The 25924-nt window shown below is 55.2% G+C and overlaps 1 pseudogene; it reads left to right on the forward strand.

Annotated features, from left to right (window-relative positions):
- The window catches only part of LOC142908191 (melatonin receptor type 1A-like), a 95888-nt pseudogene that overhangs the window by 60574 nt on the left and 9390 nt on the right, over positions 1-25924 (forward strand).

Below are 25924 nucleotides of genomic sequence, written 5' to 3' on the forward strand. Positions count from 1 at the left end.
TGTCTCAGTGTCTCAGTGTCTCATTGTTTCAGTGTCTCAGTGTCCCAGTGTGTCAGTGTCTCAGTGTCTCAGTGTCCCAGTGTCCCAGTGTCTCAGTGTCTCAGTGTCCCAGTGTCTCAGTGTACCAGTGTCCCAGTGTCTCAGTGTCCCAATGTCCCAATGTCCTAGTGTCTCAGTGTCTCAGTGTCCCAGTGTCTCAGTGTCCCAGTGTCTCAGTGTCCCAATGTCCCAGTGTCCCAATGTCTCGGTGTCTCAGTGTCTCAGTGTCCCAGTGTCTCAGTCTCTCAGTGTCCCAGTGTCCCATTGTTTCAGTGTCTCAGTGTCCCAGTGTGTCAGTGTCTCAGTGTCTCAGTGTCCCAGTGTCCCAGTGTCTCAGTGTCTCAGTGTCCCAGTGTCTCAGTGTACCAGTGTCCCAGTGTCTCAGTTTCCCAGTGTCTCAGTGTCCCAATGTCCCAGTGTCCCAATGTCTCAATGTCTCAGTGTCCCAGTGTCTCAGTGTCTCAGTGTCCCAGTGTCTCAGTGTACCAGTGTCTCAGTGTCCCAATGTCCCAGTGTCCCAATGTCTCAATGTCTCAGTGACTCAGTGTCCCAGTGTCTCAGTGTACCAGTGTCCCAGTGTCCCAGTGTCCAAGTGTCTAAGTGTCTCAGTGTCTCAGTGACCGAGTGTCTCAGTGTCTCAGTGTCCCAGTGTCCCAGTGTCTCAGTGTCCCAATGTCCCAGTGTCTCAGTGTCCCAGTGTCCCAGTGTCCCAACATCACAGTATCTAAGTGTCTCAGTGTCTCAGTGACCAAGTGTCTCAGTGTCTCAGTGTCCCAGTGTCCCAGTGTCTCAGTGTCCCAGTGTCTCAGTGTCTCAGTGTCCCAGTGTCTCAGTGTCTCAGTGACCCAGTGTCTCAGTGTCCCAGTGTCTCAGTGTCCGTGTGTCTCAGTGTCCCAGTGTCTCAGTGTCTCACTGTCCCAGTGTCTCTGTGTCCCAGTGTCTCAGTGTCTCAGTGTCCCAGTGTCTGTGTCCCAGTGTCTCAGTGTCCCAGTGTCCCATTGTCTCAGTGTCTCAGTGTCCCAGTGTCCCAGTGTCTCAGTGTCCCAGCGTCCCATTGTCTCAGTGTCTCAGTGTCCCAGTGTCCCAGTGTCTCAGTGTCCCAGTGTCTCAGTGTCCCAGCGTCCCATTGTCTCAGTGTATCTGTGTCCCAGTGTCCCAGTGTCTCAGTGTCCCAGTGTCCCAGTGTCTCAGTGTCCCAGTGTCCCAGTGTCCCAGCGTCCCAGTGTCTTAGTGTCTCAGTGTCTCAGTGTCCAAGTGTCTCAATGTCCCAGTGTCCCAGTGTCTCAGTGTCTCAGTGTCCCAGTGTCTCAGTGTCCCAATGTCCCAGTGTTCCAGTTTCTCAGTGTCCCAGTGTCCCAGTGTCTCAGTGTCCCAGTGTCCCAGTGTCTCAGTGTCCGAGTGTCCCAGTGTCTCAGTGTCTCAGTGTCCCAGTGTCCCAGTGTATTAGTGTCCCAGTGTCTCAGTGTCTCAGTGTCCCATTGTCTCAGTGTCTCAGTGTCCCAGTGTCTCAGTGTCTCAGTGACCCAGTGTCTCAGTGTCTCAGTGTCCCAGTGTCTCAGTGTCTCAGTGACCCAGTGTCTCAGTGTCTCAGTGTCCAAGTGTCTCAGTGTCTCAGTGTCTCAGTGTCCCAGCGTCTCAGTGTCCCAATGTCTCAGTGTCTCAGTGTCTCAGTGTCCCAGTGTCTCAGTGTCTCAGTGTCTCAGTGTCCCAGCGTCTCAGTGTCCCAGTGTCTCAGTGTCTCAGTATCTCAGTGTCCCAGTGTCTCAGTGTCTCAGTGTCTCAGTGTCCCAGTGTCTCAGTGTCTCAGTGTCCCAGTGTCTCAGTGTCTCAGTATCCCAGTGTCCCAGTGTCTCAGTGTCTCAGTGTCCCAGTGTCTCAGTGTCTCAGCGTCTCAGTGTCTCAGTGTATCAGTGTCTCAGTGTCTCAATGTACCAGTGTCTCAGTGTCACAGTGTATCAGTGTTCCAGTGTCTCAGTGTCCCAGTGTCTCAGTGTCCCAGTGTCTCAGTGTCTCAGTGTCTCAGTGTCTCAGTGTCTCAGTGTCCCAGTGTCTCAGTGTCTCAGTGGCTCAGTGTCCCAGTGTCCCAGTGTCTCAGTGTCTCAGTGTCCCAGTGTCTCAGTGTACCAGTGTCCCAGTGTCTCAGTCTCCCAGTGTCTCAGTGTCCCAATGTCCCAATGTCCCAGTGTCTCAGTGTCTCAGTGTCCCAGTGTCTCAGTGTACCAGTGTCCCAGTGTCTCAGTGTCCCAGTGTCTCAGTGTCCCAATGTCCCAGTGTCCCAATGTCTCAGTGTCTCAGTGACTCAGTGTCCCAGTGTCTCAGTGTACCAGTGTCCCAGTGTCCCAGTGTCCAAGTGTCTAAGTGTCTCAGTGTCTCAGTGACCGAGTGTCTCAGTGTCTCAGTGTCCCAGTGTCCCAGTGTCTCAGTGTCCCAATGTCCCAGTGTCTCAGTGTCCCAGTGTCCCAGTGTCCCAACGTCACAGTATCTAAGTGTCTCAGTGTCTCAGTGACCAAGTGTCTCAGTGTCTCAGTGTCCCATTGTCTCAGTGTCTCAGTGTCCCAGTGTCTCAGTGTCTCAGTGACCCAGTGTCTCAGTGTCTCAGTGTCCCAGTGTCTCAGTGTCTCAGTGACCCAGTGTCTCAGTGTCTCAGCGTCTCAGTGTCTCAGTGTATCAGTGTCTCAGTGTCTCAATGTACCAGTGTCTCAGTGTTCCAGTGTCTCAGTGTCCCAGTGTCTCAGTGTCCCAGTGTCTCAGTGTCTCAGTGTCTCAGTGTCCCAGCGTCTCAGTGTCTCAGTGTCTCAGTGTCTCATTGTTTCAGTGTCTCAATGTCCTAGTGTCTCAGTGTCTCAGTGTCTCAGTGTCCCAGTGTCTCAGTGTCTCAGTGTCCCAGTGTCCCATTGTTTCAGTGTCTCAGTGTCCCAGTGTGTCAGTGTCTCAGTGTCTCAGTGTCCCAGTGTCCCAGTGTCTCAGTGTCTCAGTGTCCCAGTGTTTCAGTGTACCAGTGTCCCAGTGTCTCAGTCTCCCAGTGTCTCAGTGTCCCAATGTCCCAATGTCCCAGTGTCTCAGTGTCTCAGTGTCCCAGTGTCTCAGTGTACCAGTGTCCCAGTGTCTCAGTGTCCCAGTGTCTCAGTGTCCCAATGTCCCAGTGTCCCAATGTCTCAGTGTCTCAGTGACTCAGTGTCCCAGTGTCTCAGTGTACCAGTGTCCCAGTGTCCCAGTGTCTCAGTGTCCCAATGTCCCAGTGTCTCAGTGTCCCAGTGTCCCAGTGTCCCAACGTCACAGTATCTAAGTGTCTCAGTGTCTCAGTGACCAAGTGTCTCAATGTCTCAGTGTCCCAGTGTCCCAGTGTCTCAGTGTCCCAGTGTCTCAGTGTCTCAGTGTCCCAGTGTCTCAGTGTCTCAGTGACCCAGTGTCTCAGTGTCGCAGTGTCTCAGTGTCCGCGTGTCTCAGTGTCCCAGTGTCTCAGTGTCTCACTGTCCCAGTGTCTCTGTGTCCCAGTGTCTCAGTGTCTCAGTGTCCCAGTGTCTGTGTCCCAGTGTCTCAGTGTCCCAGTGTCCCATTGTCTCAGTGTCTCAGTGTCCCAGTGTCCCAGTGTCTCAGTGTCCCAGCGTCCCATTGTCTCAGTGTCTCACTGTCCCAGTGCCCCAGTGTCTCAGTGTCCCAGTGTCCTAGTGTCTCAGTGTCCCAGTGTCTCAGTGTCCCAGCGTCCCATTGTCTCAGTGTCTCAGTGTCCCAGTGTCCCAGTGTCTCAGTGTCCCAGTGTCCCAGTGTCCCAGTGTCTCAGTGTCCCAGTGTCCCAGTGTCTCAGTGTCCCAGTGTCCCAGCGTCCCAGTGTCTTAGTGTCTCAGTGTCTCAGTGTCCAAGTGTCTCAATGTCCCAGTGTCCCAGTGTCTCAGTGTCTCAGTGTCCCAGTGTCTCAGTGTCCCAATGTCCCAGTGTTCCAGTTTCTCAGTGTCCCAGTGTCCCAGTGTCTCAGTGTCCCAGTGTCCCAGTGTCTCAGTGTCCCAGTGTCCCAGTGTCTCAGTGTCTCAGTGTCCCAGTGTCCCAGTGTCCCAGTGTATCAGTTTCCCAGTGTCCCAGTGTCCCAGTGTCCCAGCGTCCCAGTGTCTCAGTGTCTCAGTGTCCCATTGTCTCAGTGTCTCAGTGTCCCAGTGTCTCAGTGTCTCAGTGACCCAGTGTCTCAGTGTCTCAGTGTCCCAGTGTCTCAGTGTCTCAGTGACCCAGTGTCTCAGTGTCTCAGTGTCCGAGTGTCTCAGTGTCCCAGTGTCTCAGTGTCTCAGTGTCCCAGTGTCTTAGTGTCCCAGTGTCCCAGTGTCTCAGTGTCCCATTGTCTCAGTGTCCCAGTGTCCCATTGTCCCAGTGTCTCAGTGTCTCAGTGTCCCAGTGTCTCAGTCTCTCAGTGTGTCAGTGTCCCAGTGTCTCATTGTCTCAGTGTCTCCGTGTCTCAGTGTCCGAGTGTCTCAGTGTCCTATTGTCCCAGTGTATTAGTGTCTCAGTGTCCCAGTGTCTCAGTGTCTCAGTGTCTCAGTGTCCCAGTGTCTCAGTGTCTCAGTGTCTCAGTGTCTCATTGTTTCAGTGTCTCAATGTCCTAGTGTCTCAGTGTCTCCGTGTCTCAGTGTCCCAGTGTCTCAGTGTCTCAGTGTCCCAGTGTCTCAGTGTCTCAGTGTCTCAGTGTCCCAGTGTCTCAGTGTCTCAGTGTCTCAGTGTCTCATTGTTTCAGTGTCTCAGTGTCCCAGTGTGTCAGTGTCTCAGTGTCTCAGTGTCCCAGTGTCCCAGTGTCTCAGTGTCTCAGTGTCCCAGTGTCTCAGTGTACCAGTGTCCCAGTGTCTCAGTGTCCCAATGTCCCAATGTCCTAGTGTCTCAGTGTCTCAGTGTCCCAGTGTCTCAGTGTCCCAGTGTCTCAGTGTCCCAATGTCCCAGTGTCCCAATGTCTCAGTGTCTCAGTGTCTCAGTGTCCCAGTGTCTCAGTGTCTCAGTGTCCCAGTGTCCCATTGTTTCAGTGTCTCAGTGTCCCAGTGTGTCAGTGTCTCAGTGTCTCAGTGTCCCAGTGTCCCAGTGTCTCAGTGTCTCAGTGTCCCAGTGTCTCAGTGTACCAGTGTCCCAGTGTCTCAGTTTCCCAGTGTCTCAGTGTCCCAATGTCCCAGTGTCCCAATGTCTCAATGTCTCAGTGTCCCAGTGTCTCAGTGTCTCAGTGTCCCAGTGTCTCAGTGTACCAGTGTCTCAGTGTCCCAATGTCCCAGTGTCCCAATGTCTCAATGTCTCAGTGTCTCAGTGTCCCAGTGTCTCAGTGTACCAGTGTCCCAGTGTCCCAGTGTCCAAGTGTCTAAGTGTCTCAGTGTCTCAGTGACCGAGTGTCTCAGTGTCTCAGTGTCCCAGTGTCCCAGTGTCTCAGTGTCCCAATGTCCCAGTGTCTCAGTGTCCCAGTGTCCCAGTGTCCCAACATCACAGTATCTAAGTGTCCCAGTGTCTCAGTGTCCCAGTGTCTCAGTGTCTCAGTGTCCCAGTGTCTCAGTGTCTCAGTGACCCAGTGTCTCAGTGTCCCAGTGTCTCAGTGTCCGTGTGTCTCAGTGTCCCAGTGTCTCAGTGTCTCACTGTCCCAGTGTCTCTGTGTCCCAGTGTCTCAGTGTCTCAGTGTCCCAGTGTCTGTGTCCCAGTGTCTCAGTGTCCCAGTGTCCCATTGTCTCAGTGTCTCAGTGTCCCAGTGTCCCAGTGTCTCAGTGTCCCAGCGTCCCATTGTCTCAGTGTCTCAGTGTCCCAGTGTCCCAGTGTCTCAGTGTCCCAGTGTCTCAGTGTCCCAGCGTCCCATTGTCTCAGTGTATCTGTGTCCCAGTGTCCCAGTGTCTCAGTGTCCCAGTGTCCCAGTGTCTCAGTGTCCCAGTGTCCCAGTGTCCCAGCGTCCCAGTGTCTTAGTGTCTCAATGTCTCAGTGTCCAAGTGTCTCAATGTCCCAGTGTCCCAGTGTCTCAGTGTCTCAGTGTCCCAGTGTCTCAGTGTCCCAATGTCCCAGTGTTCCAGTTTCTCAGTGTCCCAGTGTCCCAGTGTCTCAGTGTCCCAGTGTCCCAGTGTCTCAGTGTCCGAGTGTCCCAGTGTCTCAGTGTCTCAGTGTCCCAGTGTCCCAGTGTATCAGTGTCCCAGTGTCTCAGTGTCTCAGTGTCCCATTGTCTCAGTGTCTCAGTGTCCCAGTGTCTCAGTGTCTCAGTGACCCAGTGTCTCAGTGTCTCAGTGTCCCAGTGTCTCAGTGTCTCAGTGACCCAGTGTCTCAGTGTCTCAGTGTCCAAGTGTCTCAGTGTCTCAGTGTCTCAGTGTCCCAGTGTCCCAGTGTCTCAGTGTCTCAGTGTCCCAGTGTCTTAGTGTCCCAGTGTCCCAGTGTCTCAGTGTCCCATTGTCTCAGTGTCCCAGTGTCCCATTGTCCCAGTGTCTCAGTGTCTCAGTGTCCCAGTGTCTCAGTCTCTCAGTGTGTCAGTGTCCCAGTGTCTCATTGTCTCAGTGTCTCCGTGTCTCAGTGTCCGAGTGTCTCAGTGTCCTATTGTCCCAGTGTATTAGTGTCTCAGTGTCCCAGTGTCTCAGTGTCTCAGTGTCTCAGTGTCCCAGTGTCTCAGTGTCTCAGTGTCTCAGTGTCTCATTGTTTCAGTGTCTCAATGTCCTAGTGTCTCAGTGTCTCCGTGTCTCAGTGTCCCAGTGTCTCAGTGTCTCAGTGTCCCAGTGTCTCAGTGTCTCAGTGTCTCAGTGTCCCAGTGTCTCAGTGTCTCAGTGTCTCAGTGTCTCATTGTTTCAGTGTCTCAGTGTCCCAGTGTGTCAGTGTCTCAGTGTCTCAGTGTCCCAGTGTCCCAGTGTCTCAGTGTCTCAGTGTCCCAGTGTCTCAGTGTACCAGTGTCCCAGTGTCTCAGTGTCCCAATGTCCCAATGTCCTAGTGTCTCAGTGTCTCAGTGTCCCAGTGTCTCAGTGTCCCAGTGTCTCAGTGTCCCAATGTCCCAGTGTCCCAATGTCTCAGTGTCTCAGTGTCTCAGTGTCCCAGTGTCTCAGTGTCTCAGTGTCCCAGTGTCCCATTGTTTCAGTGTCTCAGTGTCCCAGTGTGTCAGTGTCTCAGTGTCTCAGTGTCCCAGTGTCCCAGTGTCTCAGTGTCTCAGTGTCCCAGTGTCTCAGTGTACCAGTGTCCCAGTGTCTCAGTTTCCCAGTGTCTCAGTGTCCCAATGTCCCAGTGTCCCAATGTCTCAATGTCTCAGTGTCCCAGTGTCTCAGTGTCTCAGTGTCCCAGTGTCTCAGTGTACCAGTGTCTCAGTGTCCCAATGTCCCAGTGTCCCAATGTCTCAATGTCTCAGTGTCTCAGTGTCCCAGTGTCTCAGTGTACCAGTGTCCCAGTGTCCCAGTGTCCAAGTGTCTAAGTGTCTCAGTGTCTCAGTGACCGAGTGTCTCAGTGTCTCAGTGTCCCAGTGTCCCAGTGTCTCAGTGTCCCAATGTCCCAGTGTCTCAGTGTCCCAGTGTCCCAGTGTCCCAACATCACAGTATCTAAGTGTCCCAGTGTCTCAGTGTCCCAGTGTCTCAGTGTCTCAGTGTCCCAGTGTCTCAGTGTCTCAGTGACCCAGTGTCTCAGTGTCCCAGTGTCTCAGTGTCCGTGTGTCTCAGTGTCCCAGTGTCTCAGTGTCTCACTGTCCCAGTGTCTCTGTGTCCCAGTGTCTCAGTGTCTCAGTGTCCCAGTGTCTGTGTCCCAGTGTCTCAGTGTCCCAGTGTCCCATTGTCTCAGTGTCTCAGTGTCCCAGTGTCCCAGTGTCTCAGTGTCCCAGCGTCCCATTGTCTCAGTGTCTCAGTGTCCCAGTGTCCCAGTGTCTCAGTGTCCCAGTGTCTCAGTGTCCCAGCGTCCCATTGTCTCAGTGTATCTGTGTCCCAGTGTCCCAGTGTCTCAGTGTCCCAGTGTCCCAGTGTCTCAGTGTCCCAGTGTCCCAGTGTCCCAGCGTCCCAGTGTCTTAGTGTCTCAGTGTCTCAGTGTCCAAGTGTCTCAATGTCCCAGTGTCCCAGTGTCTCAGTGTCTCAGTGTCCCAGTGTCTCAGTGTCCCAATGTCCCAGTGTTCCAGTTTCTCAGTGTCCCAGTGTCCCAGTGTCTCAGTGTCCCAGTGTCCCAGTGTCTCAGTGTCCGAGTGTCCCAGTGTCTCAGTGTCTCAGTGTCCCAGTGTCCCAGTGTATCAGTGTCCCAGTGTCTCAGTGTCTCAGTGTCCCATTGTCTCAGTGTCTCAGTGTCCCAGTGTCTCAGTGTCTCAGTGACCCAGTGTCTCAGTGTCTCAGTGTCCCAGTGTCTCAGTGTCTCAGTGACCCAGTGTCTCAGTGTCTCAGTGTCCAAGTGTCTCAGTGTCTCAGTGTCTCAGTGTCCCAGCGTCTCAGTGTCCCAATGTCTCAGTGTCTCAGTGTCTCAGTGTCCCAGTGTCTCAGTGTCTCAGTGTCTCAGTATCCCAGCGTCTCAGTGTCCCAGTGTCTCAGTGTCTCAGTGTCTCAGTGTCCCAGTGTCTCAGTGTCTCAGTGTCTCAGTGTCCCAGTGTCTCAGTGTCTCAGTGTCCCAGTGTCTCAGTGTCTCAGTATCCCAGTGTCCCAGTGTCTCAGTGTCTCAGTGTCCCAGTGTCTCAGTGTCTCAGCGTCTCAGTGTCTCAGTGTATCAGTGTCTCAGTGTCTCAATGTACCAGTGTCTCAGTGTCACAGTGTATCAGTGTTCCAGTGTCTCAGTGTCCCAGTGTCTCAGTGTCCCAGTGTCTCAGTGTCTCAGTGTCTCAGTGTCTCAGTGTCCCAGTGTCTCAGTGTCCCAGTGTCTCAGTGTCTCAGTGGCTCAGTGTCCCAGTGTCCCAGTGTCTCAGTGTCTCAGTGTCCCAGTGTCTCAGTGTACCAGTGTCCCAGTGTCTCAGTCTCCCAGTGTCTCAGTGTCCCAATGTCCCAATGTCCCAGTGTCTCAGTGTCTCAGTGTCCCAGTGTCTCAGTGTACCAGTGTCCCAGTGTCTCAGTGTCCCAGTGTCTCAGTGTCCCAATGTCCCAGTGTCCCAATGTCTCAGTGTCTCAGTGACTCAGTGTCCCAGTGTCTCAGTGTACCAGTGTCCCAGTGTCCCAGTGTCCAAGTGTCTAAGTGTCTCAGTGTCTCAGTGACCGAGTGTCTCAGTGTCTCAGTGTCCCAGTGTCCCAGTGTCTCAGTGTCCCAATGTCCCAGTGTCTCAGTGTCCCAGTGTCCCAGTGTCCCAACGTCACAGTATCTAAGTGTCTCAGTGTCTCAGTGACCAAGTGTCTCAGTGTCTCAGTGTCCCATTGTCTCAGTGTCTCAGTGTCCCAGTGTCTCAGTGTCTCAGTGACCCAGTGTCTCAGTGTCTCAGTGTCCCAGTGTCTCAGTGTCTCAGTGACCCAGTGTCTCAGTGTCTCAGTGTCCAAGTGTCTCAGTGTCTCAGTGTCTCAGTGTCCCAGCGTCTCAGTGTCCCAATGTCTCAGTGTCTCAGTGTCTCAGTGTCCCAGTGTCTCAGTGTCTCAGTGTCTCAGTGTCCCAGTGTCTCAGTGTCTCAGTGTCTCAGTGTCCCAGTGTCCCAGTGTCTCAGTGTCTCAGTGTCCCAGTGTCCCAGTGTCTCAGTGTCTCAGTGTCCCAGTGTCTCAGTGTCCCAGTGTCTCAGTGTCCCAGTGTCTCAGTGTCCCAGCGTCCCATTGTCTCAGTGTCTCACTGTCCCAGTGCCCCAGTGTCTCAGTGTCACAGTGTCTCAGTGTCTCAGTGTCTCAGTGTCCCAGTGTCTCAGTGTCTCAGTGTCCCAGTGTCCCAGTGTCTCAGTGTCCCAGTGTCTCAGTGTCCCAGTGTCTCAGTGTCTCAGTGTCTCAGTGTCCAAGTGTCTTAGTGTCTCAGTGTCTCAGTGTCCCAGCGTCTCAGTGTCCCAGTGTCTCAGTGTCTCAGTGTCTCAGTGTCCCAGTGTCTCAGTGTCTCAGTGTCTCAGTGTCCCAGTGTCTCAGAGTCTCAGTGTCCCAGTGTCTCAGTGTCTCAGTATCCCAGTGTCCCAGTGTCTCAGTGTCTCAGTGTTCCAGTGTCTCAGTGTCTCAGCGTCTCAGTGTCTCAGTGTATCAGTGTCTCAGTGTCTCAATGTACCAGTGTCTCAGTGTCACAGTGTCTCAGTGTTCCAGTGTCTCAGTGTCCCAGTGTCTCAGTGTCCCAGTGTCTCAGTGTCTCAGTGTCTCAGTGTCTCAGTGTCCCAGCGTCTCAGTGTCTCAGTGTCTCAGTGTCTCATTGTTTCAGTGCCTCAATGTCCTAGTGTCTCAGTATCTCAGTGTCTCAGTGTCCCAGTGTCTCAGTGTCTCAGTGTCCCAGTGTCCCATTGTTTCAGTGTCTCAGTGTCCCAGTGTGTCAGTGTCTCAGTGTCTCAGTGTCCCAGTGTCCCAGTGTCTCAGTGTCTCAGTGTCCCAGTGTCTCAGTGTACCAGTGTCCCAGTGTCTCAGTCTCCCAGTGTCTCAGTGTCCCAATGTCCCAATGTCCCAGTGTCTCAGTGTCTCAGTGTCCCAGTGTCTCAGTGTACCAGTGTCCCAGTGTCTCAGTGTCCCAGTGTCTCAGTGTCCCAATGTCCCAGTGTCCCAATGTCTCAGTGTCTCAGTGACTCAGTGTCCCAGTGTCTCAGTGTACCAGTGTCCCAGTGTCCCAGTGTCCAAGTGTCTAAGTGTCTCAGTGTCTCAGTGACCGAGTGTCTCAGTGTCTCAGTGTCCCAGTGTCCCAGTGTCTCAGTGTCCCAATGTCCCAGTGTCTCAGTGTCCCAGTGTCCCAGTGTCCCAACGTCACAGTATCTAAGTGTCTCAGTGTCTCAGTGACCAAGTGTCTCAGTGTCTCAGTGTCCCAGTGTCCCAGTGTCTCAGTGTCCCAGTGTCTCAGTGTCTCAGTGTCCCAGTGTCTCAGTGTCTCAGTGACCCAGTGTCTCAGTGTCCCAGTGTCTCAGTGTCCGCGTGTCTCAGTGTCCCAGTGTCTCAGTGTCTCACTGTCCCAGTGTCTCTGTGTCCCAGTGTCTCAGTGTCTCAGTGTCCCAGTGTCTGTGTCCCAGTGTCTCAGTGTCCCAGTGTCCCATTGTCTCAGTGTCTCAGTGTCCCAGTGTCCCAGTGTCTCAGTGTCCCAGCGTCCCATTGTCTCAGTGTCTCACTGTCCCAGTGCCCCAGTGTCTCAGTGTCCCAGTGTCCCAGTGTCTCAGTGTCCCAGTGTCTCAGTGTCCCAGCGTCCCATTGTCTCAGTGTATCTGTGTCCCAGTGTCCCAGTGTCTCAGTGTCCCAGTGTCCCAGCGTCCCAGTGTCTTAGTGTCTCAGTGTCTCAGTGTCCAAGTGTCTCAATGTTCCAGTGTCCCAGTGTCTCAGTGTCTCAGTGTCCCAGTGTCTCAGTGTCCCAATGTCCCAGTGTTCCAGTTTCTCAGTGTCCCAGTGTCCCAGTGTCTCAGTGTCCCAGTGTCCCAGTGTCTCAGTGTCCCAGTGTCCCAGTGTCTCAGTGTCTCAGTGTCCCAGTGTCCCAGTGTCCCAGTGTATCAGTGTCCCAGTGTCCCAGTGTCCCAGTGTCCCAGCGTCCCAGTGTCTCAGTGTCTCAGTGTCCCATTGTCTCAGTGTCTCAGTGTCTCATTGTCTCAGTGTCTCAGTGACCCAGTGTCTCAGTGTCTCAGTGTCCCAGTGTCTCAGTGTCTCAGTGACCCAGTGTCTCAGTGTCTCAGTGTCCGAGTGTCTCAGTGTCCCAGTGTCTCAGTGTCTCAGTGTCCCAGTGTCTTAGTGTCCCAGTGTCCCAGTGTCTCAGTGTCCCATTGTCTCAGTGTCCCAGTGTCCTATTGTCCCAGTGTCTCAGTGTCTCAGTGTCCCAGTGTCTCAGTGTCTCAGTGTGTCAGTGTCCCAGTGTCTCAGTGTCTCATTGTCTCAGTGTCTCCGTGTCTCAGTGTCCGAGTGTCTCAGTGTCCTATTGTCCCAGTGTATTAGTGTCTCAGTGTCCCAGTGTCTCAGTGTCTCAGTGTCTCAGTGTCCCAGTGTCTCAGTGTCTCAGTGTCTCAGTGTCTCATTGTTTCAGTGTCTCAATGTCCTAGTGTCTCAGTGTCTCCGTGTCTCAGTGTCCCAGTGTCTCAGTGTCTCAGTGTCCCAGTGTCTCAGTGGCTCAGTGTCTCAGTGTCCCAGTGTCTCAGTGTCTCAGTGTCTCAGTGTCTCATTGTTTCAGTGTCTCAGTGTCCCAGTGTGTCAGTGTCTCAGTGTCTCAGTGTCCCAGTGTCCCAGTGTCTCAGTGTCTCAGTGTCCCAGTGTCTCAGTGTACCAGTGTCCCAGTGTCTCAGTGTCCCAATGTCCCAATGTCCTAGTGTCTCAGTGTCTCAGTGTCCCAGTGTCTCAGTGTCCCAGTGTCTCAGTGTCCCAATGTCCCAGTGTCCCAATGTCTCAGTGTCTCAGTGTCTCAGTGTCCCAGTGTCTCAGTGTCTCAGTGTCCCAGTGTCCCATTGTTTCAGTGTCTCAGTGTCCCAGTGTCTCAGTGTCTCAGTGTCCCAGTGTCTCAGTGTACCAGTGTCCCAGTGTCTCAGTCTCCCAGTGTCTCAGTGTCCCAATGTCCCAATGTCCCAGTGTCTCAGTGTCTCAGTGTCCCAGTGTCTAAGTGTACCAGTGTCTCAGTGTCCCAATGTCCCAGTGTCCCAATGTCTCAATGTATCAGTGACTCAGTGTCCCAGTGTCTCAGTGTACCAGTGTCCCAGTGTCCCAGTGTCCAAGTGTCTAAGTGTCTCAGTGTCTCAGTGACCGAGTGTCTCAGTGTCTCAGTGTCCCAGTGTCCCAGTGTCTCAGTGTCCCAATGTCCCAGTGTCTCAGTGTCCCAGTGTCCTAGTGTCCCAACATCACAGTATCTAAGTGTCTCAGTGTCTCAGTGACCAAGTGTCTCAGTGTCTCAGTGTCCCAGTGTCCCAGTGTCTCAGTATCCCAGTGTCTCAGTGTCTCAGTGTCCCAGTGTCTCAGTGTCTCAGTGACCCAGTGTCTCAGTGTCCCAGTGTCTCAGTGTCCGTGTGTCTCAGTGTCCCAGTGTCTCAGTGTCTCACTGTCCCAGTGTCTCTGTGTCCCAGTGTCTCTGTGTCTCAGTGTCCCAGTGTCTGTGTCCCAGTGTCTCAGTGTCCCAGTGTCCCATTGTCTCAGTGTCTCAGTGTCCCAGTGTCTCAGTGTCCCAGCGTCCCATTGTCTCAGTGTCTCAGTGTCCCAGTGTCCCAGTGTCTCAGTGTCACAGTGTCTCAGTGTCCCAGCGTCCCATTGTCTCAGTGTATCTGTGTCCCAGTGTCCCAGTGTCTCAGTGTCCCAGTGTCCCAGTGTTTCAGTGTCCCAGTGTCCCAGTGTCCCAGCGTCCCAGTGTCTTAGTGTCTCAGTGTCTCAGTGTCCAAGTGTCTCAATGTCCCAGTGTCCCAGTGTCTCAGTGTCCCAATGTCCCAGTGTTCCAGTTTCTCAGTGTCCCAGTGTCCCAGTGTCTCAGTGTCCCAGTGTCCCAGTGTCTCAGTGTCCCAGTGTCCCAGTGTCTCAGTGTCTCAGTGTCCCAGTGTCCCAGTGTCCCAGTGTATCAGTGTCCCAGTGTCCCAGTGTCCACAGTGTCCCAGCGTCCCAGTGTCTCAGTGTCTCAGTGTCCCATTGTCTCAGTGTCTCAGTGTCCCAGTGTCTCAGTGTCTCAGTGACGCAGTGTCTCAGTGTCTCAGTGTCCCAGTTTCTCAGTGTCTCAGTGACCCAGTGTCTCAGTGTCTCAGTGTCCGAGTGTCTCAGTGTCCCAGTGTCTCAGTGTCTCAGTGTCCCAGTGTCTCAGTGTCCCAGTGTCCCAGTGTCTCAGTGTCCCATTGTCTCAGTGTCCCAGTGTCCCATTGTCCCAGTGTCTCAGTGTCTCAGTGTCCCAGTGTCTGTGTCCCAGTGTCTCAGTGTCCCAGTGTCCCATTGTCTCAGTGTCTCAGTGTCCCAGTGTCCCAGTGTCTCACTGTCCCAGTGCCCCAGTGTCTCAGTGTCCCAGTGTCCCAGTGTCTCAGTGTCCCAGTGTCTCAGTGTCCCAGCGTCCCATTGTCTCAGTGTATCTGTGTCCCAGTGTCCCAGTGTCTCAGTGTCCCAGTGTCCCAGTGTCTCAGTGTCCCAGTGTCCCAGCGTCCCAGTGTCTTAGTGTCTCAGTGTCTCAGTGTCCAAGTGTCTCAATGTCCCAGTGTCCCAGTGTCTCAGTGTCTCAGTGTCCCAGTGTCTCAGTGTCCCAATGTCCCAGTGTTGCAGTTTCTCAGTGTCCCAGTGTCCCATTGTCTCAGTGTCTCAGTGTCCCAGTGTCTCAGTGTCCCAGCGTCCCATTGTCTCAGTGTCTCAGTGTCCCAGTGTCCCAGTGTCTCAGTGTCCCAGTGTCTCAGTGTCCCAGCGTCCCATTGTCTCAGTGTATCTGTGTCCCAGTGTCCCAGTGTCTCAGTGTCCCAGTGTCCCAGTGTCTCAGTGTCCCAGTGTCCCAGTGTCCCAGCGTCCCAGTGTCTTAGTGTCTCAGTGTCTCAGTGTCCAAGTGTCTCAATGTCCCAGTGTCCCAGTGTCTCAGTGTCCCAATGTCCCAGTGTTCCAGTTTCTCAGTGTCCCAGTGTCCCAGTGTCTCAGTGTCCCAGTGTCCCAGTGTCTCAGTGTCCCAGTGTCCCAGTGTCTCAGTGTCTCAGTGTCCCAGTGTCCCAGTGTCCCAGTGTATCAGTGTCCCAGTGTCCCAGTGTCCCAGTGTCCCAGCGTCCCAGTGTCTCAGTGTCTCAGTGTCCCATTGTCTCAGTGTCTCAGTGTCCCAGTTTCTCAGTGTCTCAGTGACGCAGTGTCTCAGTGTCTCAGTGTCCCAGTTTCTCAGTGTCTCAGTGACCCAGTGTCTCAGTGTCTCAGTGTCCGAGTGTCTCAGTGTCCCAGTGTCTCAGTGTCTCAGTGTCCCAGTGTCTCAGTGTCCCAGTGTCCCAGTGTCTCAGTGTCCCATTGTCTCAGTGTCCCAGTGTCCCATTGTCCCAGTGTCTCAGTGTCTCAGTGTCCCAGTGTCTGTGTCCCAGTGTCTCAGTGTCCCAGTGTCCCATTGTCTCAGTGTCTCAGTGTCCCAGTGTCCCAGTGTCTCACTGTCCCAGTGCCCCAGTGTCTCAGTGTCCCAGTGTCCCAGTGTCTCAGTGTCCCAGTGTCTCAGTGTCCCAGCGTCCCATTGTCTCAGTGTATCTGTGTCCCAGTGTCCCAGTGTCTCAGTGTCCCAGTGTCCCAGTGTCTCAGTGTCCCAGTGTCCCAGCGTCGCAGTGTCTTAGTGTCTCAGTGTCTCAGTGTCCAAGTGTCTCAATGTCCCAGTGTCCCAGTGTCTCAGTGTCTCAGTGTCCCAGTGTCTCAGTGTCCCAATGTCCCAGTGTTGCAGTTTCTCAGTGTCCCAGTGTCCCAGTGTCTCAGTGTCCCAGTGTCCCAGTGTCTCAGTGTCCCAGTGTCCCAGTGTCTCAATGTCTCAGTGTCCCAGTGTCCCAGTGTCCCAGTGTATCAGTGTCCCAGTGTCCCAGTGTCCCAGTGTCCCAGCGTCCCAGTGTCTCAGTGTCTCAGTGTCCCATTGTCTCAGTGTCTCAGTGTCCCAGTGTCTCAGTGTCTCAGTGACCCAGTGTCTCAGTGTCTCAGTGTCCCAGTGTCTCAGTGTCTCAGTGACCCAGTGTCTCAGTGTCTCAGTGTCCGAGTGTCTCAGTGTCCCAGTGTCTCAGTGTCTCAGTGTCCCAGTGTCTTAGTGTCCCAGTGTCCCAGTGTCTCAGTGTCCCATTGTCTCAGTGTCCCAGTGTCCCATTGTCCCAGTGTCTCAGTGTCTCAGTGTCCCAGTGTCTCAGTGTCTCAGTGTGTCAGTGTCCCAGTGTCTCAGTGTCTCATTGTCTCAGTGTCTCTGTGTCTCAGTGTCCGAGTGTCTCAGTGTCCTATTGTCCCAGTGTATTATGTCTCAGTGTCCCAGTGTCTCAGTGTCTCAGTGTCCCAGTGTCTCAGTGTCTCAGTGTCTCAGTGTCTCATTGTTTCAGTGTCTCAATGTCCTAGTGTCTCAGTGTCTCCGTGTCTCAGTGTCCCAGTGTCTCAGTGTCTCAGTGTCCCAGTGTCTCAGTGTCTCAGTGTCTCAGTGTCCCAGTGTCTCAGTGTCTCAGTGTCTCAGTGTCTCATTGTTTCAGTATCTCAGTGTCCCAGTGTGTCAGTGTCTCAGTGTCTCAGTGTCCCAGTGTCCCAGTGTCTCAGTGTCTCAGTGTCCCAGTGTCTCAGTGTACCAGTGTCCCAGTGTCTCAGTGTCCCAATGTCCCAATGTCCTAGTGTCTCAGTGTCTCAGTGTCCCAGTGTCTCAGTGTCCCAGTGTCTCAGTGTCCCAATGTCCCAGTGTCCCAATGTCTCAGTGTCTCAGTGTCTCAGTGTCCCAGTGTCTCAGTGTCTCAGTGTCCCAGTGTCCCATTGTTTCAGTGTCTCAGTGTCCCAGTGTGTCAGTGTCTCAGTGTCTCAGTGTCCCAGTGTCCCAGTGTCTCAGTGTCTCAGTGTCCCAGTGTCTCAGTGTACCAGTGTCCCAGTGTCTCAGTCTCCCAGTGTCTCAGTGTCCCAATGTCCCAATGTCCCAGTGTCTCAGTGTCTCAGTGTCCCAGTGTCTCAGTGTACCAGTGTCTCAGTGTCCCAATGTCCCAGTGTCCCAATGTCTCAATGTCTCAGTGACTCAGTGTCCCAGTGTCTCAGTGTACCAGTGTCCCAGTGTCCCAGTGTCCAAGTGTCTAAGTGTCTCAGTGTCTCAGTGACCGAGTGTCTCAGTGTCTCAGTGTCCCAGTGTCCCAGTGTCTCAGTGTCCCAATGTCCCAGTGTCTCAGTGTCCCAGTGTCCCAGTGTCCCAACATCACAGTATCTAAGTGTCTCAGTGTCTCAGTGACCAAGTGTCTCAGTGTCTCAGTGTCCCAGTGTCCGTGTGTCTCAGTGTCCCAGTGTCTCAGTGTCTCACTGTCCCAGTGTCTCTGTGCCCCAGTGTTTCAGTGTCTCAGTGTCCCAGTGTCTGTGTCCCAGTGTCTCAGTGTCCCAGTGTCCCATTGTCTCAGTGTCTCAGTGTCCCAGTGTCCCAGTGTCTCAGTGTCCCAGCGTCCCATTGTCTCAGTGTCTCAGTGTCCCAGTGTCCCAGTGTCTCAGTGTCCCAGTGTCTCAGTGTCCCAGCGTCCCATTGTCTCAGTGTATCTGTGTCCCAGTGTCCCAGTGTCTCAGTGTCCCAGTGTCCCAGTGTCTCAGTGTCCCAGTGTCCCAGTGTCCCAGCGTCCCAGTGTCTTAGTGTCTCAGTGTCTCAGTGTCCAAGTGTCTCAATGTCCCAGTGTCCCAGTGTCTCAGTGTCCCAATGTCCCAGTTTCTCAGTGTCCCAGTGTTTCAGTGTCCCAGTGTCCCAGTGTCTCAGTGTCCCAGTGTCCCAGTGTCTCAGTGTCTCAGTGTCCCAGTGTCCCAGTGTCCCAGTGTATCAGTGTCCCAGTGTCCCAGTGTCCCAGTGTCCGAGCGTCCCAGTGTCTCAGTGTCTCAGTGTCCCATTGTCTCAGTGTCTCAGTGTCCCAGTGTCTCAGTGACCCAGTGTCCCAGTGTCTCAGTGTCCCAGTGTCCCAGTGTCTCAGTGTCCCAGTGTCCCAGTGTCTCAGTGTCCCAGTGTCCCAGTGTCCCAGTGTATCAGTGTCCCAGTGTCCCAGTGTCCCAGTGTCCCAGCGTCCCAGTGTCTCAGTGTCTCAGTGTCCCATTGTCTCAGTGTCTCAGTGTCTCAGTGTCTCAGTGACCCAGTGTCTCAGTGTCTCAGTGTCCCAGTGTCTCAGTGTCTCAGTGACCCAGTGTCTCAGTGTCTCAGTGTCCGAGTGTCTCAGTGTCCCAGTGTCTCAGTGTCTCAGTGTCCCAGTGTCTCAGTGTCCCAGTGTCCCAGTGTCTCAGTGTCCCATTGTCTCAGTGTCCCAGTGTCCCATTGTCCCAGTGTCTCAGTGTCTCAGTGTCCCAGTGTCTCAGTGTCTCAGTGTGTCAGTGTCCCAGTGTCTCAGTGTCTCATTGTCTCAGTGTCTCCGTGTCTCAGTGTCCGAGTGTCTCAGTGTCCCATTGTCCCAGTGTATTAGTGTCTCAGTGTCCCAGTGTCTCAGTGTCTCAGTGTCCCAGTGTCTCAGTGTCTCAGTGTCTCAGTGTCTCATTGTTTCAGTGTCTCAATGTCCTAGTGTCTCAGTGTCTCCGTGTCTCAGTGTCCCAGTGTCTCAGTGTCTCAGTGTCCCAGTGTCTCAGTGTCTCAGTGTCTCAGTGTCCCAGTGTCTCAGTGTCTCAGTGTCTCAGTGTCTCATTGTTTCAGTGTCTCAGTGTCCCAGTGTGTCAGTGTCTCAGTGTCTCAGTGTCCCAGTGTCCCAGTGTCTCAGTGTCTCAGTGTCCCAGTGTCTCAGTGTACCAGTGTCCCAGTGTCTCAGTGTCCCAGTGTCTCAGTGTCCCAATGTCCCAATGTCCTAGTGTCTCAGTGTCCCAGTGTCTCAGTGTACCAGTGTCCCAGTGTCTCAGTGTCCCAGTGTCTCAGTGTCCCAATGTCCCAGTGTCCCAATGTCTCAGTGGCTCAGTGTCTCAGTGTCCCAGTGTCTCAGTGTACCAGTGTCCCAGTGTCCCAGTGTCCAAGTGTCTAAGTGTCTCAGTGTCTCAGTGACCGAGTGTCTCAGTGTCCCAGTGTCCCAGTGTCTCAGTGTCCCAATGTCCCAGTGTCTCAGTGTCCCAGTGTCCCAGTGTCCCAGCGTCACAGTGTCTAAGTGTCTCTGTGTCTCAGTGACCAAGTGTCTCAGTGTCTCAGTGTCCCAGTGTCCCAGTGTCTCAGTGTTCCAGTGTCTCAGTGTCTCAGTGTCCCAGTGTCTCAGTGTCTCAGTGTCTCAGTGACCCAGTGTCTCAGTGTCCTAGTGTCTCAGTGTCCGCGTGTCTCAATGTCCCAGTGTCTCAGTGTCTCACTGTCCCAGTGTCTCAGTGTCCCAGTGTCTCAGTGTCTCAGTGTCCCAGTGTCTCAGTGTCCCAGTGTCCCATTGTCTCAGTGTCTCAGTGTCCCAGTGTCCCATTGTCTCAGTGTCTCACTGTCCCAGTGCCCCAGTGTCTCAGTGTCCCAGTGTCCCATTGTCTCAGTGTCTCAGTGTCCCAGTGTCCCATTGTCTCAGTGTCTCACTGTCCCAGTGCCCCAGTGTCTCAGTGTCTCAGTGTCCCAGTGTCTCAGTGTCCCAGCGTCCCATTGTCTCAGTGTCTCACTGTCCCAGTGCCCCAGTGTTTCAGTGTCCCATTGTCCCAGTGTCCCAGTGTCTCAGTGTCAATGTCCCAGTGTTCCAGTTTCTCAGTGTCCCAGTGTCCCAGTGTCCCAGCGTCCCAGTGTCTCAGTGTCTCAGTGTCCCATTGTCTCAGTGTCTCAGTGTCCCAGTGTCCCAGTGTCCCAGTGTCTCAGTGTCCCAGTGTCCCAGTGTCTCAGTGTCCCAGTGTCTCAGTGTCTCAGTGTCCCAGTGTCTCAGTGTCTCAGTGACCCAGTGTCTCAGTGTCTCAGTGTCCGAGTGTCTCAGTGTCCCAGTGTCTCAGTGTCTCAGTGTCCCAGTGTCTCAGTGTCCCAGTGTCCCAGTGTCTCAGTGTCTCAGTGTCCCAGTGTCTCAGTGTCCCATTGTCTCAGTGTCCCAGTGTCCCATTGTCCCAGTGTCTCAGTGTCTCAGTGTCCCAGTGTCTCAGTGTCTCAGTGTCCCAGTGTCTCAGTGTCCCAGTGTCTCAGTGTCTCAGTGTCCCAGTGTCTCAGTGTCCCAATGTCCCAGTGTCCCAGTGTCTCAGTGTCTCAGTGTCCCAGTGTCTCAGTGTCTCAGTGTCCCAGTGTCTCAGTGTCCCAGTGGCCCAGTGTCTCAGTGTCTCAGTGTCCCATTGTCCCAGTGTCTCAGTGTCTCAGTGTCCCAGTGTCTCCGTGTCTCAGTGTCCGAGTGTCTCAGTGTCCCATTGTCCCAGTGTATTAGTGTCCCAGTGTCCCAGTGTCTCAGTGTCCCAGTGTCCCAGTGTCCCAGTGTCTCAGTGTCTCAGTGTCCCAGTGTCTTAGTGTCTCAGCGTCCCAGTGTCTCAGTGTCCCAGTGGCCCAGTGTCTCAGTGTCTCAGTGTCTCAGTGTCTCCGTGTCTCCGTGTCTCCACCAGTCCCTCACTTCCCATTGTCTCAGTGTCCCAGTGGCCCAGTGTCCCAGCGTCCCAGTGTCTAAGTGTCCCAGTGTCTCAGTGTCTCAGTGTCTCATTGTCTCAGTTTCCCAGTGTCTCAGTGTCTCAGTGTCCGAGTGTCTCAGTGCCCCATTGTCCCAGTGTCCCAGTGTCCCAGTGTCCCAGTGTCTCAGTGTCACAGTGTCCCATTGTCCCAGTGTCTCAGTGTCCCAGTGTCCCAGTGTCTCAGTGTCCCAGTGTCCCAGCGTCCCAGTGTCTAAGTGTCTCAGTGTCTCAGTGTCCCAGTGTCTCAGTGTCTCAGTGTCCCAGTGTCTCAGTGTCTCAGTGTCCCAGTGTCTCAATGTCTCAGTGTCCGAGTGTCTCAGTGCCTCAGTGTCTCAGTGTCTCAGTGTCCCAGTGTCTCAGTGTCCCAGTGTCCCAGTGTCTCAGTGTCTCAGTGTCCCAGTGTCCCAGTGTCCCAGTGTCTCAATGTCTCAGTGTCCGAGTGTCTCATTGCCCCAGTGTCTCAGTGTCTCAATGTCTCAGTGTCCGAGTGTCTCAGTGCCCCAGTGTCTCAGTGTCTCAGTGTCCCAGTGTCTCAGTGTCTCAGTGTCCCAGTGTCTCATTGTCTCAGTGACCCATTGTCTCAGTGTCTCAGTGTCCGAGTGTCTCAGTGCCCCAGTGTCTCAGTGTCTCAGTGTCCCAGTGTCTCAGTGTCCCAGTGTCCCAGTGTCCCAGTGTCTCAGTGTCCCAGTGTCTCAGTGTCCCAGTGTCCCATTGTCCCAGTGTCTCAGTGTCCCAGTGTCCCAGTGTCTCAGTGTCCCAGTGTCCCAGTGTCTCAGTATCCCAGTGTCTCAGTGTCTCAGTGTCCCAGTGTCTCAGTGTCCCAGTGGCCCAGTGTCTCAGTGTCTCAGTGTCCCATTGTCCCAGTGTCTCCGTGTCTCAGTGTCCGATTGTCTCAGTGTCCCATTGTCCCAGTGTCTCAGTGTCCCAGTGTCCCAGTGTCTCAGTGTCTCAGTGTCCCAGTGTCTCCATGTCTCAGTGTCCGATTGTCTCAGTGTCCCATTGTCCCAGTGTCTCAGTGTCCCATTGTCCCAGTGTCTCACTGTCCCAGTGTCTCAGTGTCTCAGTGTCCCAGTGTCTCAGTGTCCCAGTGTCTCAGTGTCCCAGTGGCCCAGTGTCTCAGTGTCTCAGTGTCTCAGTGTCCCATTGTCCCAGTGTCTCAGTGTCTCAGTGTCCCAGTTTCTCAGTGTCTCAGTGTCCCAGTGTCTCCGTGTCTCAGTGTCTCCCTGTCTCCACCAGTCCCTGACTTCCCAGTGTCTCAGTGTATCATTGTCTCAGTGTCCCAGTGTCCCAGTGTCCCAGCGTCTAAGTGTCTCAGTTTCTCAGTGTCCGAGTGTCTCAGTGTCCCAGTGTCCCAGTGTCTCAGTGTCCCAATGTCTCAGTGTCTCAATGTCCCAGTGTCTCTGTGTCTCAGTGACCCAGTGTCTCAGTGTCTCAGTGTCCGAGTGTCTCAGTGTCCCAGTGTCTCAGTGTGTCAGTGTCCCATTGTCTCAGTGTCCCAGTGTCCTAGTGTCCCAGAGTCTCAGTGTCTCCACCAGTCCCTCACTTCCCAGTGTCTCCGTGTCTCCGTGTCTCCACCAGTCCCTCACTTCCCAGTGTCTCCGTGTCTCCGTGTCTCCACCAGTCCCTGACTTCCCAGTGTCTCCGTGTCTCCGTGTCTCCGCCAGTCCCTGACTTCCCATTGTCTCCGTGTCTCTGTGTCTCCGTGTCTCCACCAGTCCCTCACTTCCCCATTGTCTCGGTGTCTCCGTGTCTCCGTGTCTCCACCAGTCCCTCACTTCCCAGTGTCTCCGTGTCTCCGTGTCTCCGTGTCTCCACCAGTCCCCCACTTCCCCTTGTCTCCGTGTCTCCGTGTCTCCGTGTCTCCACCAGTCCCTCACTTCCCAGTGTCTCCGTGTCTCCGTGTCTCCACCAGTCCCTCACTTCCCCTTGTCTCCGTGTCTCCGTGTCTCCGTGTCTCCACCAGTCCCTCACTTCCCCATTGTCTCCGTGTCTCCGTGTCTCCGTGTCTCCACCAGTCCCTCACTTCCCAGTGTCTCCGTGTCTCCGTGTCTCCGTGTCTCCACCAGTCCCTCACTTCCCCATTGTCTCGGTGTCTCCGTGTCTCCGTGTCTCCACCAGTCCCTCACTTCCCAGTGTCTCCGTGTCTCCGTGTCTCCGTGTCTCCACCAGTCCCCCACTTCCCCTTGTCTCCGTGTCTCCGTGTCTCCGTGTCTCCACCAGTCCCTCACTTTCCAGTGTCTCCGTGTCTTCGTGTCCCCGTGTCTCCTCCACCAGTCCCTCACTTCCCCGTGTCCCTCATCGACCTCGCGTCCCCCCAACCGTCCGCCCCGTGCCCTCCGTCGTCTCCGGCGCTCGGCCTGTCGGGCCTCAGCTCGTCCACCTCCTCCTCCTCCTCCTCCTCCTCGTCGTCGTCCACCCTCGCCGCGTCCACCTCCTCCTCCTCCTCGTCGTCCACCCTCGCCGCGTCCACCGTGGGCGCGCGAGGGCCCTGGCACGTGCTGGCGCTCGCCACCTTCATGGTGTTCACCACGGCCAGCGACATCATCGGCAACGTCCTGGTCATCGTAGCCGTCATGCGGAACAAGAGGTTGCGCAATGCCGGTGAGCCTGGACCGGACACCCCCCCCCCCACCTCTCCCCCCCCCTCCACCTCTATCCCCCAGGAGGTGGAGGAGGTGATGGAGGAGGTGGAGGACGAGGTGTAAGAGGTGAAGGAGGTAGAGGAGGAGATGGAGGATGAGGTCAAGGACGTGGAGGAGGTGGATGACGAGGAGAAGGCAGCCGAGGAGGTGGGGGAAATGACGGAGTTGGTGCAGGAGGATATGGAGGAGGAGGTGGAGGAGGTGGAGGAGGTGGAGGAGATGGAGGAGGTGGAGGAGGTGGAGCAGACGGAGGAGGATGAGGCAGTGCAGGAGATGGAGGTGGAGCAGCGTCGAGGTGGTGGAGGAGATGGAGGAGGTGGAGAAGTGGAGGAGGTGGAGGAGGTGGAGGAGATGGAGGAGGTGGAGGAGATGGACGAGGTGGAGCAGATGGAGGAGGTGGAGGAGGTGGAGGAGATGGAGGAGATGGAGGAGATGGAACAGATGGAGGTGGAGGAGATGGAGGAGGTGGAGAAGATGGAGGAGGTGGAGCAGATAAAGGAGATGGAGGAGGTGGAGGAGGTGAAGGAGGTGGAGGAAATGGAGGAGGTGGAGCAGATGGAGGAGATGGAAGAGGTGGAGGAGATGGAGGAGGTGGTGCAGAAGGAGGTCGACGAAATTGAGGAGGTGGTGGAGGAGATAGAGGAGGTGGAGGAGGTGGATGATGAGGAGGAGGCCTTGGAGGAGATGGAGGAGGTGGAGGAGATAGATGAGGTGGGCGAGGTGGATGATGAGGAGGAGGCCTTGGAGGAGATGGAGGAGGTGGAGGAGATGGAGGAGGTGGATGATGAGGAGGCCTTGGAGGAGATGGAGGAGGTGGAGGAGATGGAGGAGGTGGAGGTGGATGATGAGGAGGAGGCCTTGGAGGAGATGGAGGAGGTGGAGGAGATGGAGGAGGTGGAGGAGGTGGATGATGAGGAGGAGGCCTTGGAGGAGATGGAGGAGGTGGAGGAGATGGAGGAGGTGGGCGAGGTGGATGATGAGGAGGAGGCCTTGGAGGAGATGGAGGAGGTGGAGGAGATGGAGGAGGTGGAGGAGGTGGATGATGAGGAGGAGGCCTTGGAGGAGATGAGGAGGGGAGAGAGATGGAGGGTGGAGGAGATGGAGGAGGTGGGAGATGGAGGAGGTGGAGCAGATGGAGGAGATGAAGAGTGGGGAGATGGGAGGAGGTGGTGCAGAGAGGGTCGACGAATTGAGGAGGTGGTGGAGGAGATAGAGGAGGTGGAGGAGGTGGATGATGAGGAGGAGGCCTTGGAGGAGATGGAGGAGATGGAGGAGATGGAGGAGGTGGAGGAGGTGGATGATGAGAGGAGGGAGGCTTGGAGGAGATGGAGGAGGTGGAGGAGATGAGGAGGTGGGAGAGGTGGATGATGAGGAGGAGGCCTTGGAGGGTTGGAGGGATGGAGGAGGTGGAGGAGGTGGAGGAGGTGGATGATGAGGAGGAGGCCTTGGAGGAGATGGAGGAGGTGGAGGAGGAGTCGAGCAGCAGCGTTCGTTTCACAGTGGGCGGTGGCAGTGGGCGGTGGGAAGGAAAGGGGGCGGGGTTTAGAGTGGGCGTGGTCACTCACAAACCACGTGTCTACTGCATGCTTCAGCTGGTCTAGAGAGAGTTCTGTAGATGAGAGGGGTTTAGAGTGGGCGTGGTCACACACAAACCACGTGGTCTACTGAGGCTTGAGCCAATTTTAAATGATGGTTTTGTGCCGAATTAGGACTCGTATATACAGACAGCGTCCTTGCCCAATATGAACATCCAGGGACAGGTTCACAGCTTGGCTCTGCTGATGAGACACTGAAAGTGGAAACCGTGGGGTTGATGTGATGAGTGAGACATCCTGTGCCCGTGTCTACGTCGTTATTTACATTCCACCATAGCGATCATGGTGACGCTGCTGCTGATGATGTGATTGGATGCTGCTGTTGATGCTGCTGCTGATGATGCTGCTGTTGATGCTGCTGTTGATGCTGCTGCTGATGATGCTGCTGCTGATGATGCTGCTGTTGATGATGCTGCTGCTGATGCTGCTGATGATGCTGTTGATGTTGCTGCTGATGATGATGCTGTCGATGCTGTTGATGCTGCTGCTGATGATGATGCTGTCGATGCTGCTGATGCTGTTGATGCTGCTGCTGCTGCTGCTGCTGATGATGATGGCTGTTGTGCTGCTGATGCTGCTGCTGCTGATGATGATGATGTGTGACGAGGTGCCCTCACAGGAAACATGTTCGTGGTGAGTCTGGCGGTGGCCGACCTCGTGGTGGCGCTCTACCCCTACCCCCGTGGTGGTGCACGCGATCCTGCACGGCGGGTGGACACTCGGAGACCACCACTGCCAGGTCACCCCACCACCTCCTCCTCCCTCCTCCCTCCACCCCCACCTCCTCCTCCACCTCCTCCTCCACCTCCTCATCCACCTCCTCCTCCTCCACCTCCTCCTCCACCTCTTACTCCTGGCACTTCTTACTACTCCTGGCCCCTCCTACTCCTCCCTGGCCCCTCCTCCTCCTGGCCCCTCCTACTCCTTCTGGCCCCTCCTCCTCCTCCTGGCCCCTCCTACTCCTCCTGGCCCCTCCTACTCCTTCTGGCTCCTCCTCCTGGCTCCCTCCTCCTGGCCCTTCCTCCTCCTCCTGGCCCCTCTTACTCCTGGCCCCTCCTCCTCCTGGCCCCTCCTACTCCTCCTGGCCCCTCCTACTCCTCCTGGCCCCTCCTACTCCTTCTGGCTCCTCCTCCTGGCTCCTTCTCCTGGCCCTTCCTCCTCCTCCTGGCCCCTCTTACTCCTGGCCCCTCCTCCTCCTGGCCCCTCCTACTCCTCCTGGCCCCTCCTACTCCTCCTGGCCCCTCCTACTCCTCCTGGCCCTTCCTCCTCCTCCTGGCCCCTCCTCCACCTGGCCCCTCCTCCTCCTGGCCCCTCCTCCTGGCCCCTCCTCTTCCTGGCCTCCTCCTGGCCCCTCCTCCTCCTGGCCCCTCCTCTTGCTGGCCCCTCCTCCTCCTGGCCCCTCCTCCTGATCCCCCCTCCACCTAGCCCCTCCTCCTCATGGCCCCTCCTCCTGACCCCCTCCTCCTTGCCTCTCCCCCTCCCCCCTCCTCCCTCCTCCTCCTTC

Source organism: Petromyzon marinus, assembly GCF_048934315.1.
Source record: "Petromyzon marinus isolate PM22_M1 ecotype Great Lakes invasive population chromosome 76 unlocalized genomic scaffold, UKy_Petmar_22M1.pri1.0 chr76_unloc.1, whole genome shotgun sequence".
Lineage (NCBI taxonomy): Eukaryota > Metazoa > Chordata > Hyperoartia > Petromyzontiformes > Petromyzontidae > Petromyzon > Petromyzon marinus.